General features: G+C 33.9%; 1 pseudogene; it reads left to right on the top strand.

Annotated features, from left to right (window-relative positions):
• The first annotated feature begins 13,168 nt into the window (after window positions 1-13,168).
• Window positions 13,169-14,440, top strand: LOC124535715 (annotated as a pseudogene).
• The last annotated feature ends 7,036 nt before the right edge of the window (window positions 14,441-21,476 follow it).

The raw sequence follows: 21,476 nt of genomic DNA, 5'->3' as shown, positions 1-21,476 counted from the left end.
AATTCTTTAATTCTGGTATTCCATAAAGCTGAGAAAATCTACAACAGTGCGATTTTTAAGACATTTTCTGCCTTGCACAGCCACTTTGTGGAAATAGTTTTCGCGGGTACGATTTTTGAATCTTTAATAGAAGAGCCTATACATTTCTCAAATGCACTGGAAGGTGTCCATTGGCGATGGCAGTTGCCTTTCATCGGATGAGCCTCATACTCGATTGCCACTTATAGCTTAAAAAAAGAAAACACCACTCCTCAGTATATTATACTAGGTAATGTTATATTTAGATGTTTTCAAAATTAAAATATTTTAATATTAATCGCATAAGCTAGTTACGGATGGTAACCATCTCACTGAAGGTTCAACATTCAAGTGCAATATTTACGTTTTTTCAACAGGACCCCAGAAAATATCTATAATGCTTGAAAAATGGATTTACTTTAGAGAATAATATAAAAGTAATGACTCATTAGATGACACGTTTGATGATCGGCAGAGTTAAAACATGATAACCTCAGAAACATAAAAAATCCCTATCAAAATTATAATATTAGACATGACAAACAAACAAATAAATAAAATATTTTTCCAATAAATTAATAATTGCATATTCCATATAATTTCGGGACAGTTAATTGAAATGAATCCAATTTATAATAATACTCATGACATTATTAATAATGATCCTGTTTAACGCTGACTCATGACAAATAAATAAATAATATGAAATTATGTAAAATTTAAAAATTAATAATGTACAATATTTTACTCGCTTAAAATGTTAAAAAATTACATAGATAACAAAAATAAAATAAAAAACAGTCGAATTATTTTTTCAAAATTACATATACCCCACACCCCAAATTAAACAATAAAAAATCAAAATAAAATCGGTTTAAAAATGACGGATTGCTGAGGTAACAAACTTAAAAAAAGAAATACAACGAAACTGATAGCCCCAGTATTTTATTGAAGTCATTAAAAAATCACACTTTTAGTCTGTGTATATGAAAGACCAAAGTCGACAAAACGAGATTATACGACCGTGATTATAATCATTTTTGAATTTAAATGATATACGTACCAAAATTGCATATCACGGCACGCGATTTCAATCATTTAACGAGTGACATGCGAAGTAAGTTCTTAGAGAATGGCATGTTCGTAATGTATTGCCAGTGCATTTGATTATCGAGAACAAACAGACTGATCTAATGTAAACTGGCCGAGCCTCCGTTATCAGTGTCATGTGTCAGCAAATGTACTTAGGATTGAATCATTCGAAGCCTCGAAACCAGCGATGAATGTATTTTGCAGAGCATAATAATAAGAACAATAGCCTGTAAATTTCCCACCGCTCTGCTAAGGCCTCCTTTCCCTTTGAGAAGGCTTGGAACAAATTCCACCATGCTGTTCCTGTACGGGTTGGCGGAAAACACATGTGGCAGAATTTCTATTAAATTTGACACAAGCTGGTTTCATCACGATGTTTCCCTTCATGAGATGAATTATACAGGTAAAACAAATTAGGCACATGAATATTCAGTGGCGCTTGCCTGGATTTGAACCCGTTATCATCGGTTAATAAGCACTTGTTCTAACCGCTGGGCCATTTCACCTCTTGAGTATATAACATTTGGATTAATGGTGTGGCATTCCGAAGAGAGAGAGAGAGAGAGAAAGAGTTAATAGAGCAACGGTTTTAGGTCTTAATCCTCGACCTCGCGATGTTAAGAATTATAAGCTAGCCATTACACGAACCAGTCAATCATAGTTCTAAATCTTAGCCAAAACAATTATTAAATTGTTATTGAAAATTTGTGGTGAAAATTCAAGTAAGCACAATTTTTGTATGTGTTTTTAATCAGTTTGTGTTCCCACAGTAATAAAGTAAGCTATCGTAAATAAGCTTAGCCTTGTCTCAAGTTTAAAACTTGGTAAATTTTTAGTAGAAAAATATAAAGTAACGTGCCAGGTAAGCTTGTCTGGATTTTCTTTATTTATCAGCAATTTTATTATCAGATATTAAATATTTTTGTTATTATAGTTTAAGAACATTAATACTAGTGAAATATTAAATCATGCGAAATGCTTTAGTTTGTGCAGCAGTCTATTGACATAATTAATGAGATGTCCATTCGGCAAAGCTCGTTCAATAAAAATAATCAGCAGATTAGTTTCAGCGAAGATACCTAGGTAGTATCATTCACACTTATTAAGATTCATTTAGTTTCCACCCTTAGTTTTTAGTAGTAGTTACGCTCGGAGCAACAGCCACAGCCTACATGGAATTGCAAGCATAATGCAGCCGATCTTTTTATATCTTTAATATGTATGTATATACATATTAAGCATTTAGTAAAAATCCTATATCATATCCTATATCATCCTATATCATGAAGTGCGGATACACGCACTACATAATATACCAAAACGACAATTTCTGCAATTTTTGTTTGTCTGTCTGTCTGTCTATTTGTTCCAGCTGATTTCTGTTTGAACAATTTTTAACTTTCACTAGCAGATGTTGAAATAAGAAGTAACTTGAACTACTGTACATTTTATATTGAACTCAAACGCACATGAAATCGCGGGCTCAGCTATTGATATAGATTTTTAAGTGGTATATAACAAGAGGGCCAACCACAAAACAAATTACAGATAATTATCATATTTTTACTTCAAATCGCTTAGTTCCTGGCGCGACGTTGTTTAATTGTATTCTATGTGGCTATCTACGGGTGATCCAATCTGACAGATCTATACATACAGGACAACTCTGTAAGAGGTTAGGTCTGTTTATTTTTTTAAATCGTTAGTAACATTCATTATCAAAGAGGTTAAAATACAATACCATCGACTAAAGTTAACCTAATTAAGCTTATCCGAGAAATAATTCTATAAAATAGGTCACGAGTAAGAATTAAAGTTACGGTTTTGAAACTGTATTCCATATTTGAATTAAAAAGTCTGTATATAGAGAAACGGTAAAAATGTGTAATTACTTAAGGTCCTAAATATTCTTAGAATACGAGATTTTGTGAGTTATGTTTTTTTTTTAATTAAAAAAAAAAAAAACTATATTTTATCATACTAATATCAATAATTCGCTCTATTCAAAATCGAATTATTGTGACCAGTCTTGTTATTATTTTATGTGTTCCCCGTATTATATTCTATTAAAATTCACCGGAAATAGTCAGGGGGAAGGCTTGTCCGATACAATGTTACTTACTAACTGCGAGAACTGTCAATGTCGTTAGCAATTACTTACTAAAGTAAGTCGAAATCGATATTCGGATTGTATTACAAGCTTTATCTTGGATTATTGCTGAAATGGATTGATATATGTTCTGAAAGGATTGACATGGAGATCATTAAATAATCTGAATAATACTTTTCGAATATAAATGTTTTTAAATATTGAGTTGTCGCTTTTCAAAAGCGAAGTTAGATATTTTGAGCTTTTATTAATTAATTCATAGATTAACGTATTTTTATTTTTATATTTCATTTAAAAACAAACTTAAAACGTTTTTATGACAGTGGATAAAAGGTTACTGTTCGAAATTGTGTTGTAAACAATCAAAAAGTCTAAGAATATAAATCGAAGTTTCTTCATAAAAGTTGAGAGTCTCGAGTATTTTGATCGTTGCAACGAAGACTTAAGACTCCTTGTAATTTTTTGTACATTTTCTTTGGAGCTATTAAAGAACTTCACGGTTGAGAAATTTTCCTTTTAAAATGGAAATAAAAATATTTACCTGATTTTATTTTAATTTACCAATAGTTCTATATAAAACAATAATATGCAAGATACGGTCCTAAACGCTTCGAGTCAATACTTTACTTCTGCTGAGTATAAATATTATAAAATTATAAAATTTGTTTGTTGGTATGAATCAATTCTAAAAAAAAATGCACATATACATTATTCCTGAGTGCTATTAATATCATAGTATTTTTTTGTAATAAATAATCGTAGCCGGTCGAATCCAGGCAAGTTGTTAGACTATTTAACTATATACATACATACATGGAAGATATTAGAGAAAAACCATTACTTCATTAAAATTTTTAAGAGGTTACGCAAACTGTAAAGCTATTGATAAAACCTATATGTATTTTTTAGTAGCTGTAGCCTATCGGTCTATTAAACCAAGAATTAGGTGAAACGAGATTAAAATATAAAGTTCTCGTTTGTGGTGTGACGTCATTACTCTGTATCTGATAATAAATATACGGCAGCCAATCAGAGGTAAGAAAAATGTGCAATCGTTTTCGTTGTTGCTATATATTGGCAACGATACATATACATATGTATAAACAAGAACGAGGAGAGTTTTACTAGGTGAAAACCTGTGCCGGACAGTTTTGTTGATACAAGACCTCATCATCTTTTTATGGGAAGAACTATATAGCAAATTATGGAAACCCGTGTCTTTATAAAAAGCTATTTTGTTTCAACGAAACGAATCGGTTAATATGCTGTATTCCAGGGAATTATGTAGAGGATATCTTGAACAACAGAGTTAAACTTTTGAGTTGACTAACAGCTCATTAGATTCATTGGAAATTAAACGTACCTATAATAGACTTCCATAAAAATTGAAGCCCACAAAAGCTATGTGACGGTACTACATACATATTAAAAGTAACCAATTGATAAACCAACGCGAAGCCAATTTTCACAGAATATTAGATCACCAAATCTTTGATGAAGAAAAAAAATTCGTTTACTTTTACACGAGGCCAGTTTCCAGATTAGGAGCTTTATGTGGCTTTGTCGCGTGTTAACAACTTCAGAAAGCTATGCTTTAATCCCCAATGGCGCAACGTATAATATCGTTAGCGGAAATGTATTACTGTAACTATTATGATAATTAATAAATGTGATTGTTACGATAAGTTACTTATTTCACCTTTTTTCTATTTTCTTTTACATTCTGTGGTCAGACAAATACATGATAAATATTTATTACTATGAAACCTAGACAAGTAACACTAAATTTTCACATGCTTCAGTAGTGTGTAATTTCAATCCTAACCTCCTTTTTAGTACAAAAGACGCCTTAGTCCGTCTAAAAAAAATTGCGGATGTTATTTTAATTTCACTATATTTTTTTCTATTAGAAACGACCAACTGACTTTCCTTCTGTTGTTGATATGAAATGAAGTTTCTCGGAACATTATACATTTTGAAGTTTGTTTCTTAATCACATTCGAGTGTCTAGACGAATAAGTCGATATGTTTCTGAATACATCAGAAATTTATTCTTTTTTCGCCTCATAAAAAAAAGTTAGTGAAATTTAGTTGACGTAGAACGAGGTGAATGTCTACACAGCTGCTACTATCTCAAAATTTTGTACAGATGATCATCATTTTGATTAGTTTAGAAAAGCGCTCTATATTTTATAACATTTTGACTAAAAATAAGATTATTTTTTGAGTAATTTTTTCGTAGTATTTACTAATAGTGATAAAGATTTTTGTGTTAAGTATAGCCATGAGGATGTACTTAACACAGAAATCCTTAATTTGATGCAAAACGCAATCAATAACGGTGATGTGATGAGTAGAAAAAAGTTATATATACGCTTGTAATTCTATAAGTTTGTTGAACCATAATGAATTTTACTTTTTCTTCAATCTTTTCATTCCTTGGTAAAACCATAGGAAAATCCATTAAATGAAAGTGAAAGGTAAATAGGTTGTTTTTGAGTTTATTGCGAAAGGAGCAAAGAGATTGAAAATATCGTAAGGAAACCGGAATATGTAGAATTTAATTATGCCACATTGTGTATCCAGCGAATGCAGCTTGTTGGAATATTCTTCAAACCTCCTTGAGAGCAAAGAACGAATATAATATGCGAAGTAAAGGTACATAATTTGGTACTTTAAATATAAATTATTATTTCTAACCGACTTCAGAAAACGTTTCTTAATTGAACGTTTTTGTTTATGTTACCTCAGCATTCCGTCATATATGAACTGATTTTTGAATAATATGTTTTATTTAGGACGGTATACTTCCTCATTTAGTCCATTTTTTATGGGCTCGAATTAATTATTTATTGAAATCAATTGTTATAAAAGGCAATTTAATGAATGTTGTATGATTTTTATACGGATTAGGAATATTATTTTTAAAACGTTTTCGCAAATAATACATCTTTCTAGCACAATTATGATTACCATAAAAAAATAATAGTCAGCTAATCTTAAAAGATAGACCTATACCGTCACATATTATTGTTTATATTTTGTTATTAGGAAATTTCAGGCATATATGAACCATACAGGCAATCGACGCAAATGAAGCTCTCCAAAGGAATATTTTTTTCCCTTTTTAGCAAAATTTTTCATTCATTTCTTTTATTCGTAACGTGGTATATAATGTAGCCTAAAACCACCTGTGATATATGGACTATGTAACATTAAAAGATTTTTTCGAAACGAGTCAGTACTTTCTGAGATTAGCACGTACAATCAAACTAATAAAAATTTCGCTTTAAAATATTAGCATAGATTTTTGTTTTAGAGTATTATTATTTAAATATTTTTTTCTTTTGTTAATTACCATTTAATGTATAGGTACTCTTTTTTTTGAAAAAAAAAAGATCATGTTAATATAATCTATTGTCTTTCGTTCAATAAAAAAAAACAATAATTATCATGAAAATTACAAAATATAGTTTATTCGCATAAATGAAACAGCTATGCACGGCAGCGCAACAAATAAGCTTACGGTCCAAGCCGGGATATCGTTTGTCATACAATTAGGTACCAGCGCGCTCCCAACCTTGTTAGTGGCTGTGAAGATATATATTTACTGGAAATACCTTTATATTTAACATAATATATTTATTTAAAAAACTATTTCATGTTTATTATATCGCAGAGATCACTTGAAGTTGAAATTCAACAGGTACTATTTTCTTTTTAAGGGAACTAGTGGCCCGCCCCGGCTTTCCTCGAAGGCAAAGCTGATTCTAAATGTACTACAGAATTTGTTTATTTATAACATCACACTAGAAACTTCTAAAATAATCAGTGTTTCTTTACTATCTAGTCCATATATTATCAAAAACCGTTTCGTGGTTTTAATAATTTAACATAATGATATAGGGACAGAGAAAGCGACTTTGTTTTATATTATGTAGTGATAGTATCTTGGGACTAAGGTTGGCCCCGAGCTTGGCCGAGTTGGTCAACCTTAATGTATCTCGATAATTTTTTTCTCATTTTCACTGTAATTTGACATAACTGTTGATACTCTGTACGAATGTGTACTAACGTCAATAATAAGGGCTCAGCAAGGTTGCGTTTAAATATATATTTATTTCCAAGGTTAGTCCACTAGTCGCAAGCTTACATTATTATTGATAACAATAAAGCTGTAAGGACTTCATTATAAATAGGCATTAATTTTATTAATATTTTACTGTTAAGAGAAAGTATTATTTTTCAGAGATTGTACCGAGTTCAGATTTTTCTATGGTACGTATTAAAAGTAATATAAGCTAAATAAGTTAATTTTCCGCCTGAAGCTTTCACATTACTTCTAAAAATTCACTAACTTAATAAATGTTAATAATATTATAAAATCTAAAAGAAAATATAAAATGTACGTCATGTATTTTAGGTATAATAATGGACATATTTACATACGAATATGGAGTATTATTTTTAAAATCGTTTAGAATTATACTTTTTCGAAACTCTAGGCGGTTTTTAAAACAAGTTTCTAAATCTGTTATTTAATTAACTTTTTTATCGAGAATACAATTAAATTCTTTGATATTTGCAGGAAATTAATAGGTTTTTTTAGCTTATATTTGATGAGTGACGTAATGTCTCTGAACTTTTTTCTTTACTGTTCTGTTAAAGAAAGTAACAATAACTTTCATCCTACCTACATACTCATCAGAAATAAAGTAAAACACTAAACAGCAGTCAGTATTGTTGGGTTCCGGTTTAAAGGGTACGCGAGCTGATGTGACTAAAAGCACAAGATTCATTTCACATCTCGGATTCCAAGCTAGATGTAAGGCATGTTCAATATTTCTTATAGCGTTAATGTTAATAAAAGGTGATGGATACATACCAAGGGGTGATTCATTTTCTCTCCTGAATACAGCTATAAAAATGACGAGAAAATAAATTTCTTATCTCCGAAGAAGTTATCAGTTTTTAGGTCTAAGATTTGTTTTATATTAAATTATTTGAAGTAGTGCCTTTATTATTATATACAATGTACTTAAATGAATATATAATTTTAATGATAGCGGTATGTAATGTTTTCACGTCTCTTTGTGTAAAATATACAAAAACAAACATAAGAGCTTAACTTTTAAAAGAAATAAACCGTAAAGTCACATCCATACGCAAACTTTCCGCGAAAGTGGTCTCATAAAACTTCTCAGTTTAGTTCCCGCACTAAAAACCAAGTTGTGAAATATTTTTACAGAGTGAAAATTAAGTTTAAAAATGCTTGTTTAAAAGCGAAATTTTACGTCACAGCAATTTGACGCTTGCATAATTATCGCTGGAGTAACTGCGCTTTGTGGTGCCGAAAATCAAATGGGAAATAATTTTAAAATACCATTTGTAAATGCGACTCATTTACGTGAAATATGGATATTTATAATCTATTCAGTGCTTATATCTTATGTCTGTATTATTTACTATGAAAAACTATTAAAAATGTCATAAATACTTTATTTTGTTATGAGAAAATATTTATTGAATAACATTCTACCTCTTTCTATATCTGTTTCTCTCCTCTACCTTTAAGGTTGCCTGGAAGAGATCGCTACTTTAGCGATAAGGCCGCCTCTTGTGCATTTTTCTCAATCGTGTTAAAGTTTTTTATTTATTAGTGTACAATAAATGGTATTTTGACTTGATTTGATTCTGACATGTATACAGTATAGTTGTCCCTACGCGAGAGGAAATAGGGCCCAGTATTGCATCTAAGGGATCTGATAATTCGTTTTATATATTTTAATAAAATATTCATATCAAAATCAGACAGGAGCACTTAAGACCTTCTAAATAAATATGGGATGTAAGGGGGCACAAACTACACCTTAGTGCCCCGAGCCAACCTCAGCTGCCCGTGGTGCATCCTGCCGACCAGCAAACGAGTCTCTGGCGACCGACTGATGGCGGTATAACCATCAACATAATAGGCGTAGCTAAATACCACAGGCCGGTGACGGGCAGCAGCGTCACCGGTGCGAGAAGCTACGCCCTGCGATCGCCAACCCGCCTGCCCAGCGTGGCGATTATGGGCACAACCTCCACATGCAGCACACACGCAAGCCACGGCCCCCAGTTCCCGGCAGCCCCGCTATTCCTCGTCATGGTGGCGACGATGGCAACGGCGGGACGGGGGGTGCTAAGAATCACCGGGCTACGGGAGGCCACCACAACCGACTGACCCTTGCGACGTACAACGGACGCACGCTACGGCTTGACTCGCATCTAGCGCAACTTGAGGTAGAACTTGGGAAAATTAGGGGGCACATATTAGGGCTATGTGAAGTCCGTAGAGAGGGAGAGGACACCGTAACCCTCGAAATCAGGCCACCTAATGTACTTCCGAGAGGGTGACCAACAATCCCAAGGTGGCGTTGGGTTTCTGGTAAATAAGTCCCTAGTTGACAACGTGGTGGAAATCTCCAGTGTGTCGAACAGGGTAGCGTACCTCATTATAAAGCTCACCGAGAGGTACAGCCTCAAGGTGGTGCAAGCGTACGCACCGACCTCGACACACTCGGACGATGAAGTGGAAGAATTATTCGATGACATATCGAGGGCCCTCCACTTCACCACGAAAACCCACTGCAACGTTATCATGGGGGACTTCAACGCTAAAGTGGGAGTACAGAACTGCAGCGAATCGGTAGTAGGACCCCATGGATTTGGAAGCAGGAATCATAGGGGGCAAATGCTTGTCAACTTCCTCGAACGGGAGGGGCTCTTCTTGATGAACTCCTTCTTCAAGAAGCAGCCGCAAAGGAAGTGGACATGGCAAAGCCCCGACACTATGACAAAAAACGAGATCGACTTCATAATGACGGACATGAGGCATATATTCAGAGACGTCTCAGCGATTAACAGGTTCAATACCGGTAGTGATCACTGACTCCTCCGAGGCTCTCTGAATATCAATTTTAAGGCCGAGCGCGCCCGTCTGTTGAAGTCCACGCTCCGACCAAAGCTGCTCCAAACCATTGCGGGATCTGAAACATTCCAGTCAATCCTGGAGAACCGATTCGCTGCCCTGGAAACCACAACTGACGTAAACCAGAACCTCGAAAATGTAGTTCAAATTCTCAGGGAAGAAGGCACGAGATATTGTGGCATGCAGCGTAAGGGCAGGAAGTCGAACCTTTCGGTAGAGACTTTGGGGCTCATGAAGAAACGACGTGAAAACCCACCTGTCACTTCGTCAGAGAAACGGCAATTAAACCAAGAGATCAGCAGGCGCGTACGACACGACCTCCGGTGCTCCAATACTCTTACAATAGAAAGAGCTATTGAGCAGAATCGGGGGTCTAAGGTGTTCGTACAGTCTCTTGGAAGGAGCCACCTGACGAAGTTGACCGCAGCAAGTGGAGAAGTCGTTTCTTCTAAGCCGGCAGTACTTTCGGAGGTAGAGGACTTCTACGGCCGGTTATACGCAACGCATGCATCTCGACCTGATCCCGAAAATGAGGATCCTAGAGCTACATTAACACGCCATTTCTCCGAAGACCTGCCTGAAGTCAGTATTGGCGAAATCGAGACTGCTCTTGGACAGCTTAAAAATGGAAAAGCCCCTGGAGAGGACGGCGTTACCACAGAGCTATTAAAAGCGGGAGGTAAACCGGTACTTAGGGAACTTCAGACGCTTTTTAACTCTGTCCTCTTCGAAGGGAGAACTCCGGAGGCGTGGAGTAGGAGTGTGGTCGTCCTATTCTTCAAAAAGGGAGACAAAACCCTGCTGAAGAACTATCGTCCCATATCCCTACTGAGCCACGTCTATAAGCTGTTTTCAAGAGTGATCACGAACCGTCTTGCGCGAAGATTCGACGAATTCCAACCCCCGGAGCAGGCCGGGTTTCGGACTGGATACGGCACCATAGACAACATCCATACAGTGCGGCAGATTATACAGAAGTCCCACGAGTATAATCGGCCCCTGTGTCTTGCATTCGTGGACTATGAGAAGGCCTTTGACTCGGTTGAAATCTGGGCTGTTCTGGAGTCCCTGCAGCGTTGCCAAGTTGATTGGCGATACATCCAAGTGATGAGATGTCTCTACGAAGCTGCCACCATGTCCGTCCGAGTACAGAATCAGCAAACAAATCCCATACCATTGTTGTGTGTGCGGTTAGTGCGGTTCCTACCCGTCATGACATACGGAGCCGAAACGTGGACACTCACGACAAGGCTGGTCCACCAGCTTAAAGTCGCTCAGCGTGCTATGGAAAGGGCTATGCTCGGCGTTTCTTTGAGGGATCGCATCAGAAATGAGGTGATCCGTCAACGTAGTGTAGGACGTCCTCAGGCACGGTGGAGTGACGATATACGCAAGGCGGCAGGCAGGAGCTGGATGCGAGTAGCCGGAGAAAGACCACAGTGGCGTGCACTGGGAGAGGCCTATGTCCAGCAGTGGACAAAAATAGGCTGTTGATGATGATGATGAAATAAATATGAAAACTTTTAAAATCACCGTACGAATTTCGAATCTGAAATATCGAATGAACAATTTACAAATACGATTCTTTCACATTTTCAATGAAACTTTAACTTTAACGTAGAAAACACATAGAAGCATTTATTAAGCACTAAATCATTTTTCTTAACAGAAAATAACTTTGCTCAACAGGGGGACATTAAAGCCCACAGTTATGAAAAAAAAAATAGTAAACGCTTGCGACTTAATTCGTGTTTGAAGGATTTTGTATTAAAGATAGCATATGCCATTCCTTATCCGTCAAATATTTTGGTCTTGAGAGAGAAAAAGACAGACATAGTTTCAGAGACACACTTTTAGATCGACATTTAAAATTTGAGTATTGATATATAATTCACATAGTGATTTTGAACTTTAATCCAATTATAGTATAGAACTGAAAATCTTCAAAATACGTGGTACATTCCCGTTTCATCTTTTTCTGACATATTTATGTTTCCACGCCTGCTCTATAACTCTTTAATGCTATTTGCTTTTTGTCGTAAACACACTATGAATAAAGTCTTTTCTATTCGTTTCGTTTTGTTTTCAATATTGAAATCTTGAATTTATTGCCGTTGGACTCGGTTGGAGTCATTACTTTTGCATTACTATATATTATGATCTTTTAAATATAGATGTTTGGGAAGTTTCTTTGTAGTCACTGTGATCCGATAACAAACGAAATACGTTTTCTGCTTTTGACGTATAATTATAAATTCTATTAAGTTCTTTTACGGCTTGTGGTAGAGTGAGCTGGCAGAAATCGCCAAATTTCCCCCTTTCTTTCTTTTTAAGAGACAGAAGACTGTCTCTTTTTTTTTTTGTTGTTGTATATACCTTTTTAATTTTGTCGTACCTGTATGTTGCTTTTTACATAATCCATGCCTAAAATCAACCGGGTGTTTAACAACACTTAAAGTTTTTTTTTTTTAATATAAAACAACATCACTTCCGAGAAATCGCACTTATAAGCCGCCCAAGTGCATATTGAGACAAATATCAATAGGGTCTTTCATTAAATTTCATCATTCCTATATCTAAAGACAAAAATAATTACATATAACTCACTGTTTGAGAATAGTTTTGTTGGTCATCTCTTATTCCACTAACGATAACAAAACACACTATGACGTCATCACGGTTAGCAAAACAACAATTAAAAATCTGGCCTTGAAATATCGCATTTCACAAAAGATATTACACATTATGAAAAACATGCATAGATATCATTGTTTAGTAAAAAATACAATTAATTTGAGTATAATTGCTTGTATCCGAAATTCGAAACACTATGACATAAAAATATTTATTAATAGAATACGTTAAATGATAAAAAAACTGAATTAATACGATTTTACAAAGATGTCTTACTAGAATAATACATATTATAAAGACGACAAAAGATTACCTAATTAAACGATAGAAACCAGGGTCAGTTGACAGGTGTCAAATAAGTAACACACTAATTCGATCTTTTATTTTAAAATAATAAGCAATTTGGGATTTATTTATTTATTTCATCCAAATTATGTACATGTGAGTTACAATACCTGCCAGCAAGATATATTCCTTATTTTTTCACTGATATAACCACTGTATTTTTACTACGATTCAAAATTCAAAAAGTGACTGTTAGAAGACAAAGAATGGACTCATTAAAACAGTCTTTCTCTGCTATGTCTGAGATGTTTCACACTAGAATGAACGAGTTCCAGCACGAACTACAGAAGAACTCGAGTAGCAAAATTGCTGCGACCACTTCATCCATTGCTGCTGATTTTGAAGCTTTTAAAAATTTTATCATAGCCACGTTGAACACCTTACAACATCAGGTTGAATTCCTTAGAACGGAATTGGATCGTCAGGAGATGCGAAGAAGGCGCAAAGTGCTGCTCTTGCACGGTATCAGATGAAGACGGAAAACCTTAATTCACGGGTTGTGTCTGTTTTCGCTGAGCATCTAGATTTGCCGAACTTTTCCAGCTCCAATATAAAAACGACGTATCGTTTGGGTCGCTCACCGACAAAAAAACCAAGGCCCGTTGTGGTTAAGTTCACTGATGTCGTGGTTCGCAACAAAGTATGGTATGCCAAAACAAAGTTGAAGGGCACGGGCATCACACAGTCAGAGTATTTAACTAAGCCTCGGCACGAGTTATTTCTTGAAGGCCGGAAGCGCTTTGGCGTCACCAACTGCTGGACCCGCGATGGATATGTGTACATCATCAGCCCAGACGGAGTTCGCCACCAAGTAGAGTGTCGGGGTGATCTGGAACTTATTCCTGTTGCGTCGAGGTCTGCAGTCGAGGAGGGTTCCCCAGCCCTGAGCCCAGGAACGGTGGTAAGGAGCCCTGAGACAAGGCTTCCCATTTCTCGTACAAGAAGAGCGGTTAAGAAATAACTATCTGGTACTCTGTCACTAAATTATTCAAATTCAACTGCACTTTTTCGTATTTCACTACTGTACTCTAATGCTGTATAAAATAAACATTTATAACTGTTGTTTAAAATATAGCTTCAACGTAGTCAATTTATTAAATTTCTACCCACTTACAATTTTTAATGTAAACGAGTAAACAAGTCTTATCTGAACGCGCACAATATAAACGAACTTCACGCATATTATAATGCCATAGATTAGCGCTAATTTACTATTTCTTGTTGTTGTTATTTTATTATTAGATATTTTTATTTTTATTTCAATGTACTGATATTGCACTCGTTTATAATTGTTTTTAATTGTTTTGGTCTGTATTTTTTAACTAAAGTAATTATGATGTAATTTTAATTTTTATTTTTTTTTTCTTTTATATTTTTTTTTTTTTTCTCTTTTTTGTTTTTTAGTACTATTTTTTTTTTTTTGTATATCTTACCTTTGGATGACCTTGCTATAATAAATAACTTGTAGTAAGGTGTTCAGTTCTGTTTTCGTCATTTTAGTTTATCATTGTTTTGTATGTAATCTTAGTTTAAAAAAAAATGAATTTTAACAAAAATAACTTATTACCTATATTATAAGTGATAACTGTAGTACTATAGATATAACATAATCGGCGTAAATTATTATATTTTAATTATTTTTTTTTTTAATTTCTTTTTGTTTATTTTTTGAGTGGGTTTTTTGACTCGTTTAGTAATATTTTGTGTCTTCTTTTTTTGTTATATGTTGTTGTATAACTACAAACCTGTAACTTTAAGGTTATTATAACAGGACTTTGTTGCTGGTGGGACATTGTACACTTTATAATTATTTTTTTTTATATATTTATTATTTATTGTAATTATTATTTTTAGTTATTATATATAAATATATTTTTTCTTTCTTTCGATGACATGTCAAGATATAAGCCTCGATGATTCTTTTTTCTCAGTGTCTTCGTCTAATGAATTGAGCACAAACTGTAGCTTTCACAGTCTTCCCACTCTTAATGAAACACTTGATTCTGTTTTCTCGGATGTATTAAAAAACTTTAATATTATACACATCAATGCTCAGAGTATTCCTGCACATTATCCAGATATGTTAACTTCTTTTGATAACAGGAATATCCATGCTATTCTGATATCAGAATCATGGCTTAAACCATGTTTGTCCTCTTCATCTTATGTTCTCCCTGGTTTCCAACTTATTCGGAATGATCGTCCTAATCGTACTGGTGGAGGCGTTGCTATTTATCTTCGCTCCCACCTGTCCTTTACGATCATTCTCACGTCCAGGGCTCAAGCAACACCAGGAGTAGAATATTTAATCATTGAACTAGCATTTTCGAAAGTTAAAATTTTACTCGGTGTGTTTTATAGCCCCAATTCAATGATTGACTATTTTACTACCTTTGAATCCCTTCTAGACCAGTATATTCCACTGTATCAACATTCCATTATAATGGGAGATTTTAATACGTGCCTTTTAAAATCTGACTCTCGCTCTTCTCGGCTAAGATCACTAGTCCAATCTGCCAATATTCATATACTCCCTCTTTCTGCAACTCACTGTTTCCCTAACTGTACCCCGTCTCTTCTAGATCTTATTCTTGTTTCTTCCACAGATTATGTCGCTAAGCATGGCCAATGCTCTGCTGAAGCCTTCTCCTATCATGATTTGATTTATCTTTCCTACAGAATACGCCCCCCTAAAGCTAAATCGAGAATCCTTCTGCAGCGCAATTTTAGTGGTATGAATTTGGAGCATTTAAGGGAGGATGCTTTAAAAATTGATTGGAATGACGTTGTCACTGATTGTAATATTGATAACCGAGTGGCAAATTTCAACACAATTCTAATACAATTATATGACAAACATGCCCCTATTCGACCTGTTCGGCTTAGGCATCTTCCTGCTCCCTGGCTTACGCAGGACATTAAAACATTGCAACACAAAAAAAACATTGCTAAATCAAAATACAAGGCCGATAGTTCTGACGAAAATAGAATCAGTTATAAAAATATTCGGAACCGTTGCAACAGGTTGTGTAGAGATAAACAACGAAGCCACATTCATAAATCAATACTCGACGAAGAAGATACTGGCCGAGTTTGGAAATTTCTTAAATCTATTGGAGTTGGGAAAGCACGTCATAATAATCATCCTAGTAACATTGATTTGAATCAGCTTAATCAGCACTTCTCGTCTTCTTGCTCTATCGATGATGCCACGAAATTAAATACTAAAAATCAAATTCTAGCTTTACCCACTTCTAATGATCCAGCTTTCATTTTTTGTCATATCACTGATAGTGATGTTGAGAGAGGTATTGTAGAGGTGAACTCTGATGCTATCGGTACTGACTCCATTAGTCGTAAGATGATCATCCCTATCATGGACATCCTAGTTCCTATTATTAGAAGTATATTCAATTACTCCATTTCTACAGGATCATTTCCCTCTTCCTGGAAAGATGCCCAAGTTATTCCCTTACCTAAAAAATCAAATCCCTCCCGCTTTTCCGATTACCGTCCTATTTCCATACTTCCTTTCCTATCTAAAGTATTTGAACGTATTGTGCATCGACAATTAAACTTTTTCCTATCTAGACAAAACCTCCTTAACCCTTTTCAATCTGGTTTCCGAAAAGGTCATAGTACGACTACTGCTTTAGTCAAAATTACCGAGGATATACGCCTTGCTATGGATAATCAATGTCTAACAGCGTTGATCTTACTAGATTTTAGCAATGCCTTTAACAATGTTGACCACGAGCTCTTACTAGCTACATTATGCTCTCTTAACATATCTCCTGAAGTGATTGACTGGTTTCAAAATTATCTTTGCGGTCGCCGGCAACGAATTCGTATCGATGATTCCTTTTCCAATTGGTGCACGATCAAGGCCGGTGTTCCGCAAGGTGGCGTGTTGTCTCCTCTCCTTTTTTCTATTTTCATAAATTGCATTACTTCTCAATTATCTTCTCTCTATCACCTGTATGCCGACGATCTCCAAATATATAAACAGTCAAAATTAATTGATTTGCCTCAAACAATACAAACATTAAATAAAGACCTTGAATCGATTGTACTTTGGAGTAAATCACATGGACTTAGAGTTAACCCTTTAAAAACACAGGCAATTATAATCGGCAGTCAAAAACTAGTTGCCCGCATTGATTGGCCCAATTTGCCTAATATAATTGTTGATGGAACACTTGTTCCATACAGTGAAACTGTAAAAAATCTAGGTGTTGTTTTTGATAGATTTCTGACCTGGACCCCCCAAGTAAGCGAGGTGAGCAGGAAAGTGTTTGCATCTATCGGATCTCTTCGCAGATTGCGAAATTTTCTACCGATACCAACTAAAATTGTGCTTGCACAATCTCTCCTGGTACCGATTCTCGATTACGCTGATACCTGTTATCCCAATTTAAGTGAGGAATTGCTTAATAAACTTGAACGCATCCAAAATCTTTGTATACGGTTCATATTTGGACTTCGTAAATATGACCATGTTTCAGAATTTCGCGAAAAACTCAAGTGGCCCTCAATCCGCCTTCGCAGGAATACTCACATTCTTTCCCTATTATACAATATCCTATTTAATCCTACCTCTCCCTTATACCTTAAAAAGCGCTTTGAATTCCTGAGTGACACTCATTGTCGCTCTCTTCGCTCTAACGATAACCTCATTTTAAAAATCCCCTCCCACAATACAACCTTCTATTCTAAATCCTTTTCTGTGGAAGCTGTACGGCTCTGGAATTCCTTACCACTTACCATAAGGCGTGCTCAATCCCTAGCAACATTCAAACGGCTATTAAAAGCAAACTTCTATCCCCCTTAAATTTTGTCTACCTGTTTCCTTAATATTTATTATTTTTATTTTTCTATTTATTCTAAACTACTACTCTGCGATGTATCTGGCTTATATTTTATATTTTAAATTTATTATTTCATGTTACCTATAGTCATATTTAAAGTGTAGTACAAATTATACATATAGCTTATTATATATTGAATATAGTATATTTACGTTTACTATGTATATGTTTAATTTCGTATAAGTATGTTTTTCTCTTATATATGTACACCTGAAACGTTTAATTACTGATTACTATGTCCTACGTAACATGGTTGCCTGGCAGAGATCGCTGCTTAGCGATAAGGCCGCCAATTGTACATTTAGATCAAGTTTTGCAATTACTGTATAATTTATTTATTCTTTGGTGTACAATAAAGAATACTTACTTACTTACTTACCAGAAAAGGCCCTTACATAATATTATGTCGTGATCAATGATCAAAGAATATGAAGGCTTCCGGCAAAATGTAATCACAATAAAATACAATTCTGCTTATTATTGTAACGTGTAATAATAAATAAAGAGAAAGCGAAAATTGTACGGAGTTTTCTCAACTTAACTTCAGTGATTTTATTTAAAAATCGATGACAAAATTATGAGATGCATTCGATTAAGAGGCAAAATTTAAAAGCATCCTTTTTATAGCTCATTTCTATGCCACTTACAGCTTTAATCAATTGCATTAATTACATTTTCTGTCGGGCATGTTGTTTGAGAAATACTTGCATTCGTCAAATAAAACGATGTCATATAAAATTCAACTTTATGAAAGAGATATAAGATTGTAAATCGTCTGACGTCGTAGCGTATAAAGGACAATTTTATTTTAATCGTTCGTATCGAGCAATCGAACAGCACCACAGACAATGAGGTGTAATTACTTCGTCCTCACTGTGACAGATTTTTTTTTCTTTCCGTCCTCGTGGCGTGTAAAAATGGTTCAATAAAAGCTTAAAATGTGCTGTGTTGGATTTCATTTTAATCACAAATAGTTTTTATATCTCGATATTTTCATTTGAAGATTAAATATAATTTTATAGAAGGCGTTTTATGAAAACTAACCATATGAATTTAAAATAAGTTGTGTATAGTATTACAGTTTTAAAATTTAGCTATAGAGCAAATTGTTATATTACTGGTAATAAGAAGAATGCCAATAATGTCGTATACAGACGCATTTTACAAAAAAAAATGGATTAGGAGGAATGCCACTAAATTCAGACAATATATAAATATTATATATTTTTTATACATTACTCATACACCATAGTCCAATTTCACCTTTCATCAGTCGTTAGTCCGGCAATCACCTAACTGGAGGGCTCCACTGCGTTTCAATCCTAAGTGTCCAATGTTGCACTCCTTTGATACACCGACCAAACTTTATACCACGCTATATTAAATATTCGATAAATGACCAAGTTTAAGTAAAATTTTATTACATCTTATTTATATAAAACTAGTTTCCGCACTCGAAATTGCCCACGTGCGTGCTTAGTTTCCGTATAAAAATCAAAGTATACTTTATTCAAGTAGGCTTTTACAAGCACTTTTGAATCGTCATTTAACAACTACATTAAGTGAAGCTACCACCGGTTCGGAAAGTAGATTTAAAAATACAGTTATGTTAGTTAAATATAATTATATACATATGCATGTAATATATCCTTCCTGGAAATCGGCAAGTGTTAATTCCACGCTTTTTAATCGTCTGTATAATCTTGTTTTAAATAATATGTCTTCTGTAGCTCCTTAAAAGCGAGTTTGACAAATTTCATGCCAATAATTTCAGTAGTTAAACATAAATAACAAACCTATAAACAATCTTATTTATTATCAATGATAATATTAGGATCAGTAACAAGATATGTGTTAATGTTCCCGTGAGCGGAATGTAATTGGTAATACTTGAGAGAAAAAAATTACTTGGCTTAAATTATTACGAATATAAACTGCTTCATATAAATCTACAAAAACCAGATATACCCATTAATAATTCCGAATAGTGCATTTCCCTGTGCTGTGTGTGCGGAATCCATGATTTATATCGACTGCAGCGTTTGATAGACGGCGCAATTTATTACCGTCTCTGAGGGAACGTCTCTGATCTTCGGAAGCAATTACTTGGAATTATATTTTTTTTTTGCTTTCAAATTATAGATTTTTATATAGATTCGTTTAATTTCGTAATGTACTTTGAATATGTATTAATGTATTCTGTAAAAACGTATCTTTCAACCAAAAAGGTTATCAATCTTTGATACTATACAAAATACAATTCGAGGTATATACTTTAACTATTGTCAAAAATAGGGTGTAATTTATTATATTGAGGTATTGTTTTGTACAGATTTCATAAATATACTTAGGAAAAAGTATTTCATATGACTATTTGAAATTAAAAGAGGTTGCACTAAATGTGATACTTAAAAATGTATGATTATTTTTAGTAGATATTATTGTCACAAGATTGATGATTCCTCAGCGTCTGATATTGTTTTAAAGCGACTTCCAATAACCACCGACACCGGCTCCAAAAATAACAATAATTGTAACTACATTATATGTATAATCGTAAATCGACTTTTAAGTAGTCTAATATTTTTCATTTGATTTTACTTAGGAGAACTCTAAGAAATATATTATATTGAATAGGCAATTATTTTTATTACTTTTAGTGCATATTCATTTCTTATGAAATATTGTTTTACTTAAAGCCGGTTTTTTTGTTGAAATTTTTGTTTATATAACGATAAGTATTTCTTTTTACTTTGAGATTTGGAAATATGTAGAAGTGTTTTTTGTTTTACATTTCAATGAGCATAAATCTCATCGGTAGTGGAATTTTAGATTTTCCTTACTTTTTTATTTTTTATGTTTAATAAATTTAACTGCTAGAGGCGTCAGGGATAACAACGAGACGGAATATTATTATATTTTATATATTATACTTGTTACAGACATGAATTTATGTTAATTACACAAAAAAATCTGCATAAAGCATACTTTGTGTATATTAAAACTAGGCAGAATCACGATATTGCATATAGTTTAGTCATTATAAATAAAAAAAAGGAAAACTCAAAGTTTTCGTGTCAAATGCCAATTATACTAGAACTCATGGCAAACGAAATTTACATCCTGTTTTAAAAAAAATACAGTTTTCATTTTATTATAAGCCGTATTCACCTGCCAGCGATTTATTTTTAAAGATCTTTTGACTAGTCGAGACTCAAATGAAAAGGTGGCTTACACTACTAAGGTTTCGATACTCACTATCATATCACATTCACTTCATTAAATATTTTAAAAAGAATATTTTCATTGTCTACCTATGTTTTATAAATACTATGTCCTACCTATGTTTATAAATGAGTTACCAAAAAATATTAGTGAAAAAATTACAGAAAAAAATATCAAAAATGTCCTAAAAAAATATTTTTATCAAAAATTATAA

This window comes from Vanessa cardui, chromosome 15 (genome assembly GCF_905220365.1).
Source record: "Vanessa cardui chromosome 15, ilVanCard2.1, whole genome shotgun sequence".
Classification (NCBI taxonomy): Eukaryota; Metazoa; Arthropoda; class Insecta; order Lepidoptera; family Nymphalidae; genus Vanessa; species Vanessa cardui.
This window is presented reverse-complemented; position numbering and strand designations above follow the sequence as displayed.